Source organism: Myiozetetes cayanensis, unplaced genomic scaffold (genome assembly GCF_022539395.1).
Source record: "Myiozetetes cayanensis isolate MyiCay16 unplaced genomic scaffold, myiCay2020 scf5-8, whole genome shotgun sequence".
Taxonomy (NCBI): Eukaryota; Metazoa; Chordata; class Aves; order Passeriformes; family Tyrannidae; genus Myiozetetes; species Myiozetetes cayanensis.
The window spans coordinates 21,890,724-21,903,468 of NW_026087742.1; the positions used below are offsets into that span (position 1 = coordinate 21,890,724).

General features: G+C 40.1%; 1 protein-coding gene across 19 annotated transcripts in view; it reads right to left on the reverse strand.

Annotated features, from left to right (window-relative positions):
• Positions 1–12,745, reverse strand: part of ZBTB20 (zinc finger and BTB domain containing 20) — a 476,987-nt gene that overhangs the window by 153,031 nt on the left and 311,211 nt on the right. For 14 of the 19 annotated variants that reach the window (XM_050333923.1, XM_050333929.1, XM_050333928.1 and 11 more), the window contains one exon: positions 8,836–8,936. The exons of 3 other annotated variants lie outside the window; for them this stretch is intronic. The gene's annotated coding sequence lies outside the window, so the exon portion shown is untranslated. Of the gene's footprint in view, positions 1–8,835; positions 8,942–12,745 lie in introns of all 19 variants that reach the window. 2 more of the 19 variants (XM_050333922.1, XM_050333921.1) reach the window with 1 other exon arrangement.

Genomic DNA, 12,745 nt, shown 5'->3' on the forward strand with positions numbered 1-12,745 from the left:
CTTTTTTTTTCCTTCTGTTACCTCATTTCCTTCCTAACTCCACCTAGCACAGAAGTCAATTTGCTCTACACAGCCCCTCAGAACATGTGCTATAAACATCCTCCCTTTACCCAAATCCTTCTTTCCTCTGACAGAACTTTATACAGAAGCATGGGGGATAAAGACCTGATATCTGACATTTAATAAGAATCTCAAAGAGAATACATACAAAGTGCATTAAGATTTTCCCCCTGGTGTTCAGAAAAGAAGTGAACGCTGTTTGCCCACTGCTATGGGATTGGTCTGTATCTGAAAGTGGGATCTCTGTTTTTGCAGCTGGCACAGCCATTTCTCTGTTACATTTTACATTCCAGCTAATAAGGTTCACTTTTTGGACTGGGAAGAAAACATCTTCACTGGAAATCATGATTGTGGAATCAAGTATTCCCCAATAAAAACAAACAAACAAACAAACAATTTAAACAAAGAAAAAAACTTAAATGACAGTAATGTGGGATCTCACACTCTGAAACACGATACTGTACCAGCTATGCTTGACTCACATTTTTAAGGCATGTTTCTCAGCTATGACGTTGAGAAATTTCTATGGCTTTGGTTTTAAATACAAATTGCTGTTGACAGAACTTAAACTGAAGTTCATGATACAAAATACAATAGCAGAAGCTCTAAAAATGGTTCCTTACCTTACATCACTCTAGTAATCCTACTCATCTCCTCTCTGTTTTCGATGTGTACACACGTTAATTGTATGTACTAGACAGTGTGTCTTTCAAGAGGCAGCCTGGACTCAGCCAAAGGTGCCTTTTAAATTTCAAGTAACAATGGTGAGAAGAAGTATCACCTGGAAACTTCAAAATTCATGAGCATAACCTCCCAGGCAAGAAGAAAAGTAGATTCCAAGATGGTTCAGGTATTTATACAGATATTGAGAATACGTGTGAAAAAACCCTCAAGTTTCCAACACAAATCAGCCACTTGGGTCCTTCTGGCATTGATCACTGTTGAGCTGCTCAATCTTCTCTCTGACATACAGATATCATGGGCCACTGTGTAGGACTGGGTGTAGGTTGGGGAAGGGGCACAGAGCCCATTACCAGCAGTAGCAGTATGACTCAGCACGAGCACACCACTGCTCTCCTTCACACAGCCACCAGAGCAGTGCTCTTTGTCTGGCCAATCCTGCTCTCCTCCACCCCTGACGCTGCCTGCACCCTGAAGGACCACCCCAGGCAAGGGGCAGCAGGGGAGCATTTTGGGTAGATCAGCAGCTTAAAGGGACATATGGGGGCAGTGGGAGAGGAGCAGGCAAGGAGTTGAGGGGCTGCTGAATGACAAGAGGCCTCAAGGCAAAATTTTAAAAGACACACAGAAGCACCCTGCTACACCTCCTAGCACAGAGCCCCTGCAAGGCAGCAGTTTCACCAGCTCAGAGAGGCAAAGGACTGAGCTGCTTCTCCCCGCAAGAACCACAGCCCACAGAGGAGGAGTGCAGAGCGTGAGACAGATAGCTGTTTTCTACCCCTAAGTCTCTAATGTGAGAGGGCAAATATTTCTGAGTTTCTTTAAAAGCCCTTAGGGATGAGCTCTGACCAGCAGGCAGTGAGGCCAGAACTCCTCGCACACCGACAGGGGCAAGTGGCACAGCTGGCATTGCAGCCAGTTGCATCAGGACCCGAGCACAAATGACAGATATGCACTGTGTCGCATGCAAGGTGTGCCACGGCTTCCAAGATACCTAAACATCTGCCTTTTCCAGCTTTGGGAAGTGGTTGTTCCAACAGCCACACTGATGGCAACTCGCAGCCCAGAACTAAACTGTGAAGGGGAGGGAAGGGTGCAGGGGCCTAGAGAAGATGCTGATACACCCACAGTGTAGGAAAAGGATGGTGCTATTCTGTTAAGCAAACAGTAATTGTTTATTTAACCAGAAAGGAAATGTGAAGATGTCAAAAATCTTTTTCTGACATGATGGAGAAAGGAAAGCATTCATTAATTTCTAATAACAGTCTTTATTCCTGTAATGACCTTTATAAACTGAGCAGAGTTACCATTTGTAATCTGCTTGTCAACTCAACACTCTTATGGAATGTCTTATAAGGCAGGGGAAAAATCACTAATTATTAAAAACAACCCTAAGCTGTACTTTCAGGTTTTGGTTTGAATCCAGTACCCACAACAGAAACCTTTCAACAGAAGGCAGCAAGGACTTCTCAGGAAAAAGCTACAGGATCAGGACACACATTTCCAGTAAAAGCTGGTCTTTCTTCCCCCTCCTCCCAATGTCCTTATTCCCAAAAGATACCAAGAAAGCACAAGATTGTTGGGATTTCTATAAGAAGATTTGGCAGGTTTTTCATATTTGTTTAGACTGTAAGATATAATTTGAATTTGGGTCTTGCTCTCTCTCTCTCTCTCAGAAAAAGAATGAGTTATTTGTTCTCTGAATAAGTATTTGTTATTAGTGGATCAGACATGGATAAGGTATATTATTACAACCATGTTTGTTAGGTATGATTTACATTGTTTGCTGCATATCATCTTAGGCTGTCTTTAATTTTGTTATACTTTAGGGGGTTTTTGTTTGGGTTTATGCATTTAGTCACAGTTGGTTGTGTTTTGAACTTTGAAAAAAATTAATACAAAGGAAATTAAAAAAAGAAAAAGAAAATATTTTCAAAATGATGTGGAAATCAAATCTATCCCTGAGTAATTTGATTTGTAGGAAATGGAGAGCAAAGCATTACAAAGCATTATAAACAGAATGCCTTGAAGTGCATCATAATTACTTACATGTGCAAATACATTGTCTAGGTTTAGGAATTCAGTTAATAATAGTCATAATAATTCTATGCCCTCACACAGGGTCTTTCATCCAAGCTTCTCCAGGTTTGCTTAAGCAATTATTAACTAATGCTTGGGTGCCCAGGAGTATTCTGCTGCCATAAGGATGGAGAAAGGGGCAGAAGGGGCAGAAGCTCTCCAGGGTCAGGGACAAATTACGATTTGCTCTCCAGGTAAGACAGAGCTGCAGATGATGGTCTTCTAACGACAGGTGGATCAGAGATGCAGAAGTTTGTAGCTCACCTGACGTTTCTACAACTTACTGGCTCTGTAAGAATGAAGGAGTGTAACAAATGTGCATCTTAGATCTTCTATTCCACAAAGTTTAGTGGTTGAAAATTGACATAAATCAGATCCATGACTGATCTTGGGTGGAACGCTGGTATATGCAAAAATATACCAATATTTTGTACCAAAGCACAAAGATGAACAAATTTGCCTTGTTTGGAACTCTTTACCAGTGTGAATGGTTTTCAACTGAAACTCCAAAAATGGTTTTCAGATCGAGGGTACCCTTTAAAGTTCAGTGGTTACAGAAAATCCTGAGCTTGTATATTATTTTCACATCGATCTCTCAAGTTTTAAGAGACCCAAAACTCTCTACAAAAATCTGAGCATGCCATATTACACAAAAGCTTTTCCACAATTCCAGCCCATGAAGAAATGTTGGACTTCATCTTCTTCTACTGTTTAATTCCATGCCACTTCCTAAGTGTACATCTACATTTCTTTCTCTCACAACCCGCAGTTTCTGCAGCCCAGGCCCTTTCCTCCTTGCCAGCCAACACTCCATCCTTATTTTACCAGAATGTATGTTTTCATGCTTCACTAAATGACCAAAATCCAAGACTGCCAAATTATTTCTGCTGTTTCATTTAGCCATGCAACAATTCTAATGCTTTGAACTACTACCTGCTGAAATGGCAATAAGTGCTGTGCTGCAGTTATTGACCCACGCAGATACACAAGTGCCTGTTCAAAGGATTTGACACCAACACATCCCATTTTCTTTTAGCCTACATTTCTGTACTCCTTGTAGCTGCGACAAGGAAGTGTTTCTCCATACATTTCCATTACCTGTTATGCTTTACACTACTAAAAACACTGGATATTATTTATTTGTCTGGTTGACTGACAAAGCCGGGCATCAAAGCATCATTTGGTGTCACATACTTCAACGCTCTAATCTTTCAGAACTTGTAAAGCAATCTCTTACGGCGCTTTGTGGGCTGTGAGATCACCCTGACAAACTGTGATAATGTTGGCAATCTCCAAATGGGTGTTCATTTGCAATCTTACTACAGAGGAATTGCTATGTTTCCAAATTTGAGGGCTTGACATAATCTGTCTTCACAAAGCTATCAGGGTCTGTCATAAGGCTGTCTGTGACCCAGGGATTTTATGGGGTCAATATCTATCCCCAGCGCAACTTCACTGCAAGCAGTGGAATTGCCTAGAGTATGACTTTCTCTATCTATTTGCTTTCTTTCTCTTTATTTAAAATAAACCTTCATGTTATTTTTTTTTTTAGGTGCAAACAGCACCTACTAATAACATCTGAGCAAGGTAGGTGAGATTACTCCTCCAAACTGTGGCCAATTTCTTACAGTTCATGCCACACCCTCTGCTCCCCTCATCACACTTAGCGGCTGAGAAACAATGCAAATGTCAGGTCAAGCTACAAAGCTATTGCCATCATCTCTTCCCTTCCGTATGCTCCCAGTACTGGCAGTCTCTGGGCTGCAGTCCACAGGATATCCACAATTATGGCCCAGATTGAGGGAGGGGTAGAAAAATGATGGTACTCTGCCAATTATGTCAGAACCTAAACTTGATCCATTTTAAAACTGAAGCTGGGGACTGTGGGATAGCACTGTGTTCTCTATAATCTGTCTAAAGAAAGGAAAATAACTTATCATCTTCAAAAAAAAAAAAAAAGAAAAAGAAAGAAAGAAAAAGACAGTGTTAGTGCAGACTTAAAATAAATAACTATTTTATATTTGCCTCTGGTCCTTATCCTTTACTAAAGAAATACGTTGTCTGGACATAGAAGGAAGATTTTTAAAATGCCATAAGACTGTTAAGCACCCCAAGAAAAAGTGATACAGAGAGAGCGTCATGCCTGTTATATCCACGAGGGCCACAAAACTGCTAGTGAAGTAATTTAGTTTTGAAATTACTTAGGATTCCTTTAGAAAAGCCGGGAACGCAGGATGGAAATAGAAAACTAAAAAAAGTGCATCCAGTGTTTCAAAATAAGTTCCCTGTACAACACCCTTTCCCTGCTATCTTCTCCTGAGGCAAACTTCCCAGCTCAGCAGTGCCTCACACTTACCAGAAGATCCTCCCCAAATCCTGCTGCTCAGGGTGTGAGTGAGCTGCTGGGACCTGGCCACAGAAGTCCATGACAGAGCACAGGCGCTCCATGTCAGAGCAGCACTGGAGCACGGGCTGAACTTTAAACACTGGCTTGGATATTCTGCTGAGCTAACGTTGGGATGTTTTTCTATGTTTAGTATGTTTTTACAAAAGAAGTTCTCTTCCTTGGATTATTCCATCTAATCAAAAATTGGTAAAGATGCACCGTACTTTGTTTTATCCCCATTTAAGCTATTTCATTCTCTCTGCATTTCATTCTCCATGGAAAAGGAAAGAGAGTGCCACTATCCAAACTGAGCAATAAGGACCTAGCTGCAACGCTAATGGAAAATTTTGGGACCCAAATAAATTCAAAACTTGTATTTTGGCATGAATTTACAGCAAACTTGCTCCTCCTCCTGAAACGCCCACAGCTTTTACCAGGAGCAGCAATTATCCCTTGCGTCTCCTTAATCCTTCAGAAAAGAATGCACAGCCTTGGAAGCCCAAGGTAAATGTTTTAATGTGTCTGCTATCTTAGTGAAGTCAGTAGGTTGCATGGATATTAAAAAAAAAAGGTTGCATGAAAAAACAGTAGAAAGACCCACGGGCTTCAAAAGGTTAAACAGCTTCACTAATACGAACGCTGAAGTTGGGACAGTCCTGAACAGAGCAGTGAAAGGGGTATGTGCTTTTCCTTCTTAAAACTCCTTTCTTGAGGGCAAATGATTTTATCTCACAGTAAGCTGAAAATTGGTGAGTAGACTTATATACTAGTTATTATTTGACTCTTTTTTACATAAATCTATTTTTAAAGACAAACTCAAAGGAAAAAGCCCTACCTCTCAGCTAGTGTTACTTCAGAAGGTTTTTCCTAGTCACAGACAAATTATAGTATTATTTGTCCTTTCAAATGTCCAGATTTTTAGTATTTTCAATACTGACAATAAGATACTGTACACCTAAAATTTTGTGAAAAGTAAAGAAAAAAGACCATCATTGGTAGATCACTATTTATAGATGGAAGGAACACAGAAACATATTAAATTTACCTAAAACAAGGGGGTTTATACCATGACAGCAACTTTTAATGTAATTCATTTGTCTTATAAATTACATCCCTGGGGATAACCCTGAAAATTAATTAGGTCAGAGAGGGAAGGAAAACAAATTGAAAACTTCTCAGGACTCCAGGAAACAATACATTTTAAACACAGCAGTATCAACAATCTCACTATAAAGTTCTTCCCTCCTCTTCCCCTATTTGTCTTTCCAGAGACCAAGATAATCAGATTGAGAATCATCTTGGCCCACCAAGGTCAAGCAAACCATACACGTTCAAGTACAGAATATGGCTGAAATTTAAGCTTTTGCAAGCAGCTTTCCAAACTAAAAACTCCCTGGAACAATTCTGAAATATAATTTAGTAAAGACATTCATTGTGACAATGTGGCTTTTAAGCCCAAAGCTCCAGTCACGAAATGTGGACATGATACATTCATCACAAAACACAGAAAAGCAAAGAAGAGGAAGGCAACAGAAGACAATAAGAATTTTAGACGAGTTTTAATACTCGCCAAATTCATCCTCAAATAAAAACTCTGAAGGTTTGCCTTTTCATTAGCCTCTCTAGAGTTTAGGCAGAAAGGAACTTGCCCATGTACTTTTCCTGTAGCACCCTGTCTTCATTCTGTGCAAGAAACAAGACTTAGCTTTTTTCACTCTTTTCAACACAGTTCACCAAATTGGAAGTGTTGACCCACATGCACAAAATCAAAGACATTTTCTGATCCCACTTGTAACATAAATCAAATTTCGTACTTCCTGATGCCTGTGCCACCTTCCAGTACTAAGGGAAGAATAGAAAGATGACAAAATGCAGGGGAGTAACTGAGTTGATGGTGCTTGAACACTGAAACTTTAGGAGACTGCACTAACAGATAACTCCACAGTACAGACCTGGATCATGTGAGGGCATGAGATCACATTTCTGCCAGTCCTTAATATGTGTTAACATTAGCAGCAGGGAACAAAAGGTATCAGATAAGGCATGGAGCTTGCTGGTAAAAGTCAACACATCAAAATATATTTTAAAAACTGCATCAGAGAATTTATAATGGATCCGTGCTTTGCATTTTGAGGTGACAGAGTTCTCGATCTGGTAGAAAGTTCCCAAATCTCAGTTTACTACACTGTCAAAATATAGCCTAAGGGGACAATCTGACTTACAGCATCTTCATGACGATGAAAGAACCTCGCTTGGCTTTTAGATCCCAAGTTTGGCTCAAGATAGTGCAGTAGAGAACAGAACATCCTCTATTTTACTCTGGGTGTTCACAGTGTTCCTCTTCAGCACAGAATTAGGTTTTACTGTATAGAATTCTCACACACAGCTTGATGATGGGTTAGAATTCACACCTTCAGATTTTGGGGATATACTTCACACTCTGCATTATTACTGCTACTAAAGACACAGATTAGAGTGTCCTCATGTCATTGTAGCATCTGTAATGGAAATCTTTAGAAAATTCAGGGAAAAACTGTGTCTTTTACAAGGCCACAGCATGTCTTATTCAGCTTTGGAAAGGCTTCAGAGCACAGCAACCACATTAATTGGACATTATATGGACAGCCAAGTATAGCTCAGTTACTGTGCAGCTTTTACTGTTTTTTGTCATGTTGCTTCAAAACACATTTCATGTTTTAACCAGTCATATATACATATGAAAGCATTTCACAACACTGGACAATGCCACAGATCCACAGGAAATAATTGTTTCACAAACATGAAGCAATCTGCATGAATATAAACAGTGTGGCCCAAATCTGTTCTAAATTATGTGTCTACAAACCTATGGAAGTCAACTAGAACCACTAACAGAATAGAACAGGTAAGAGCACATAAAAATAAAAAATATGGCTCTACTATTCACGATCCAAAGCCTTCTTCCAGCCTGACATCACTTACATTTTCCTACTTTCCCAGCATGGATTTACAGGAAATAAGAAAAAACAGAGTATCTGGGATTTCTAGTTCTTTCATGTACTGGAGGACACAAGTCCAGGAACATATGGGCTTAAATGTGTCAGCATCCTACATCACTCTTATTTCAAGAATGTTATTAATTTTTGTGGGTGGAGTCCAAAATTTTAATGCCATATCAACACACAGTGGCTGTTTCTGTAATGCGTATGTCACAGGGAGCATATGTGTAGCAGTTCAAGGATAGCATTTTAACTTGATTTCAAGTGACTTTCTTAATTGTAATACTCTCAAAAGATGAAGTACTGATGCTACTAGCAGGGTATTTAACAACTTCTGTCTTCATAGTTTCATACAGTCACCTCAATTCTGACCTCTAGGCAAAAAGCAAAGCTAATATCAGAAGACTCTTTTCCATGCTAACTTTACACTAAATTTCAATTCAAATCTTCTCAAACGAATTAGCCTCTTTACCAAACTTGCAGGTACAGATACTGTGGGAATCAGCCATGTAACTGTTCCAACTGGATACAGTGAGAAAAGTATTGCCAAGGGCTTTTCGGCTGTGACTCAACAGGTGGTTTGGCACTGAGATTTCTACCTGTTTGTGGTTTTCATCTCTGGTTTCAAGACAGAAAATGAGATTATTATACCTTTCAATGCTGCATCTCAAGCAGGCTGTATGGAGAGCAAGGTTTCATTCCAACCAAATCTCTCTCTCTCTTGCAAGGTTGAGGAAAACTGCCAACCACTGCTGCTCTTCACATCAACATGAGATGGAGATGTCAGGAAAGGGAAAAGTAAAGGGAGAGAAGAAAAGCAAAATAAAATTGTGAGTTTTACATAAACAATAAACTGTACCTAGTGACTACGTCAGAGAAAACCAAAATAAAAAGTACTGGCATTAATATAAGGAAATAAATAAACAAAACCTTGGAACAGCTTAACCTAAGAGGTTGGTTGTGGGTTTGATCTTTTTTTTTTGGTTTATTTGATTGAGAGAATAATTTTTACATTTCTTTTCAAAAGATAGAATACTTTGAAAACATATGATAAACTTAAAGCACAATATTAAAGAAGCGAACCTATCATAGCATCAAAATTAACCACTCCATTACTCAGACAGTAGCCTAAGCCCCTTCAACAAACATCCTGCAAAGCAGCAGAAGCACTCCCAACATATGTTCTTGCCTGCAAATAGCCCAGGGTGCAAGAGGTAGGTTTCATTTTTTGGTTTTTAAAGTCTTCTGCATAGGCCTAACTCTGCCTTTGTTGAAGGTAGTGTTAACACACATGGCATACAGAAGGAACTGAATGTGGATAACTGCATACTTCAAAAAATCACACCCAATATGTTCAACTGATGCCACTGTTCCCTGAGGACAAGTGTAGGCTATGGAATACTACAAATAATAGAGAGTAGCAGTCTAAAGTACACTTTTCAGAACCAAGAAAGCAGAGTTTCCACAGATAACTGGGAATGTGCATCTTCAAAATAGTAGTCAAGAGTAGGTAAAGACTGTTTAGAGATGCTTACTGTGACAGAATTCTCAATGCCTTTTCATAAAATAAGAGTTCTTCAAAGCAACTCTCAGTAACCATTAAGAGAACAGTCAGTGAATCTATGCTTTTCGGATTAAAGCAAGAAAATGAAAGTCAGTGTTCTCCACAGATGTAGATGTAATGAGAATGACTTCAATACATCTGCCAGTAATCAAAATAGGTCCACCTTCACCAGTGCATAGAGAAGTGGAATTCCAGTATCAGCAAGAACTTTGTTTTGCCCAGATAACTGTAAAGCCATCTCAGGAAATCGTGTATACTAATTTGCCTACAGAAGATGAGAGCCATATGATTAAATTGTATTCAATTATCTATACTAAGAAAGACTGAGCTGAAGAAAAAATGGACCTATCTTATCACAAAGATAGCCCTCCCCACTTGAGAGAAAGGGACCTCAAAATGTTCAATTCCTGAGTTGGAATAAAAAAAACCCAGTCAAATGGGTCTTTTTTCTCCATGAGAAGGTGATTCCACCAAAACACACCTCTCAGATAATCAAAATAAAAAATATCCATCAACTACCCAGAAAAACGAGGGGGAAAAATTAAAAAAAAAGAGCATAGAGTCTTCCAGAACCAGCAGTTGGAAATATTTACTTTGACATTTCTTGGGTAAAACCTTTATTCCCAAAGAAAATTTTCATTTCAAGAAAAAGAATTTTCACTGAAAAAATCATTCCAATGGAAAACATCTGGCCAGGGCTACAAAGGATAGGACCACTGGCCTCAGCCAGGGGAAGGCAAATACTAATCAAGGTCAGTGGACTGGGTCTGCCACAGTCCTTTTGGAAAATCACAGGCACAGCACATCCATCCTCCGTGATGTTAATTCTCCTCCAGCTTTTCTGCCTATGTAGATTCCCCATGCCTAAGGGTAGGAATCCTCTCTTGTTGTACATTGTACACAACCTAGTGTAACACGTGTGTTTAATGATTTTCAGCACTACAGTAACAACTGTGTTTGTCCCTCCTACAGCAGCTAATTTCCAATGTCGAGATGAGGAGAAAAATATGACCTATGGCTGCAACACACTGCTAATCAAATGCTATTGTACAGCATGGTGCTGTGGGGGGGATGCCTTTTCATTGTACAACTAATCAGGGTTTATACACACAAAACCAGACAACTAGATAGTCCAGTCTTGTGATCTGTGTTCCGAGCTGCCAGAAGGCAGGAAAGAGGGGTGTGGGGGGGGTGGTGGGGAGCATCTCCTGCGTTCCTAATGAAAGAAAAGAGATGACTGGACTAAGAGCTGATGAGGTTACAAGGCAACAGCAGTGCCATGAGTTGTTTGGGCTTAAAGCCAGATGTCTTGTATTTCCTTTGATTGTTTCTAAATAATTAATGGTATTAATTTAATCATGTGACCCACCCACCCCCCTTTTAGTATTTGGCTCTGTGTACTAACTAAATACAAAGGAGAAAAACAGTACTGTCTATAGCATACTGAATATTGATGCCGTGTGTTTGGACTGCAACAACAGCTGATACTCATATCCATGAGACTACATGTTCTACAGCACTCACAGAGTGTTTGCATGGAGTAGATGAAGTAGTATCCTTCATACTCCATCCATAAACCAACTCAACTATGACATATGGACACTGCATGTTTGAAGTAGTAAAATAGAGGGTACATCGCTCTCTCTCCGCCCACACTAAGATGAACCTGCCACTACTATTTCACGTAACATTTTCTGGCAAGCTCCCAGTTTTCAGTCATGCTGGTTTGCTTGAAAGAAACACTCAGAGGAGACACTGCTTGTCTTGCTGTTCGAACAAACAAAATAATCACGCATCTTGAGTTAATGGTCCAAAGCTTAATGAAGATCATAGAAAAGAGGCTGCCCATGATGAGAGCATTCCCTTCTGACTTAGCCACATAAGTCACTGCTGTTGGCAAAAGGAAATGGATTATGAGGATAATAATTAACCCTGAGCTCTGGTCTAGACAAACCTTTGCTTGGTACAGTAGCAGTAAGCGCACAAAGAAAACAGCAACAACCAGAAGTAAAAACTTCCCCAGGGCACTGGCAGCAACAGAAGGAGGACCCCTGTTTCTTGCTGGGACTTCAAGTGACACAGGCATCAAATAATCCCATAGGAATATTAGGGTTGAGTACTAGGACTGATGAAATCCAACAGCAGAATTCCTGAACAAATAAAGACTAATGAAGGCACCTCCCTACATGCATGATTCTATTATATGCACTCAGTAAAAGTGTTAGCCCACCCTCCTACATATCACAGCATACTCTCAGCTCCCCTAGTCAAGTCTCCAGTTCCACCCATCTTATCTACCTTTTTTCCTACCACATTTTGACTTATCTTGAATCTCATGATACTTACCACAGAATAAGAATCATAGAAGGGTTGGAAGGTACTTCTAAGGGTCACCCAGCCCAACCTTCCTGCAATGAGCAGGGACATCTTCAACAAGATCAGATTGCTCAGAGCCCCACCCAATCTGATCTGGTTTCCAGGGATGGAGCATCTACCACCTCTCTGGGCAACCTGTTCAAGTGCCTTATTGACCATCAGATAGTATTAAATGGGGTAGCTGTGAGGCAATGGAGAAAGAAATCTGACAGCTTGGAGCAGACCCTCACTTTGTCCAGCAATGCCCCAGACTTCTGGAGGTAAGGACAAACTGATAGGAGGCCCTCAAAGATGTCAAAAGAAATTTCCGAAGTGTGCACAAACCTAACCTCATCAAAGAGTACCTATGGGGAGTCAGAGAGGGCTTGCTCAAGTCTCATTTCTTGTATGTTATCCATGGTTCCTTATTTGGTTGTCATTCTGCAGTTACACTATCAGATCAAGAATGGCAGTGGTGGTTTTCTACAGTTACTTCACTCAAGGGTAGTGAACACTGAAGAATTCTCCACTAGAAAGCCTGGTTCTAGTCTTCAAGGACTTAGTAGTCAAGGCCTAGCAATCCTATAGGCATCTTCCTCCACCACAAACCCAGTAGAGGTTCATAGGAAGAAGTCTGTTTTA